The sequence below is a fragment of the Eptesicus fuscus genome, chromosome 21 (genome assembly GCF_027574615.1).
Source record: "Eptesicus fuscus isolate TK198812 chromosome 21, DD_ASM_mEF_20220401, whole genome shotgun sequence".
NCBI classification, from domain to species: domain Eukaryota; kingdom Metazoa; phylum Chordata; class Mammalia; order Chiroptera; family Vespertilionidae; genus Eptesicus; species Eptesicus fuscus.
In genome coordinates, this window is record NC_072493.1 from 28,949,541 (window position 1) to 28,950,908 (window position 1,368).

The window sequence follows — 1,368 nt, forward strand, 5'->3', positions numbered from 1 at the left end:
TTTTTTCATTCAAATATTTATTGAGCAGCTAGGGAGATACAAAGGTGTTTAAAACATGGTCAAAGAGGCGAGATAAATGAACAAGTTAAGAAAAGTTCACTGAATCACAACAAAAGAAAGGTGCATTAAGAGACTAAGTGAGATTGCTTCCAGCCTGGAAGGGGGCATGGGTGAGTGATAAACCAGGAAAGGGCATTTAGATTAAAATAAAAGACTTCAGTCTGGATTGTTGATGATACTCAAAAGTATGAACTATATTTGTCTCTCCTTTTCCTCTTTCCCCATTTTTGGACTTAATTAACCAGTAGTGCCCAGGATTGTTCAATGCGCCTTTTCTGAACTTGCTTGCATTTTTGCTTCAATATCTTCTACAGAACTAGGTCCTTTCGGTGTTTTAGGAGTTTTTTCCTGTTTTTGAAGGATTCTTGACCTTTTGATCTTGGTGTTGATGGTTTTGAGTCTTTTCCATTCTGATTTGATTTTTGTGCATTTTTGGCTGGAGTATCTCGAATGGATTTCTTTACTGGAGCTTTTTCTTCTGCTTCCTCATCATCAAAATCATCATCATCTTCATCCTCCTCATCATCATCATCCTCATCATCCTCATCAGCAACAAATTTTACTTTTTTCTTGCAGAACCTTGCTACCACCTCCAAGGGCTGACCGCTTTCCAGAAATACTTAGGAGTTTCACATCCTCCTCCTCGTCATCTTCTGACTGCATTTTCCTCCACAGCTAATAAGTGCTGTCCACTAATATGCACAGGCCCTGAACCACACTTCAACCGTAAGACCACGGTGTTATTTCAAAGCCACCAATGGAAACCGTTAGCTGTACAGACATTTTCAAAGTTGCCAGTGTTACTTTAATTGGACTGCCTTTGTAATTCATTGCCTCTGCTTAGAAAGTGTGCAGCTCATCCTTTGCTCCAGCCCCTAGACTGACCGTTCGTAAAGACAACTGGTGCTCATTTTCATCATTAACCACCTTAAAGTGATAATCTTTGTCTGCCTTTAGTTCACAACCAAAAAGGTAGTTCTGGGGCCTCAGAGGGCTCATGTCCATGTCCATAAAATCTTCCATGGGGTGGCAGCACGCACTTAGGTGAGAGAGAAGGCCAACAGAGATAAATGGCTTCTGTGCTGCAGAACAGACGCGCAGGAAGGAATTGCACCAGGGAGTACCCTCATTTTTTAAATAAAAAAGCAGGAGCCAAAGTTAGCCAAAGAGTTGCTCAAAGTCATTGGGCATCTGGAAGAGAGTTCCTTACTTTTACTTTTGTTCATATTCATACCTCCAAGGAAAGAAGTAGTAGAAGAAGAATTCTAGGTTCTAGGCTCCAAATCCTGGGGTCTTTTCTTTCTACAT

At 40.9% G+C, this 1,368-nt stretch overlaps 1 pseudogene; it reads right to left on the reverse strand.

Annotated features, from left to right (window-relative positions):
• Positions 1 to 261: 261 nt before the first annotated feature.
• Positions 262 to 1,083, reverse strand: LOC103284409 (nucleophosmin-like; annotated as a pseudogene).
• Between the last annotated feature and the right edge of the window lie 285 nt (positions 1,084 to 1,368).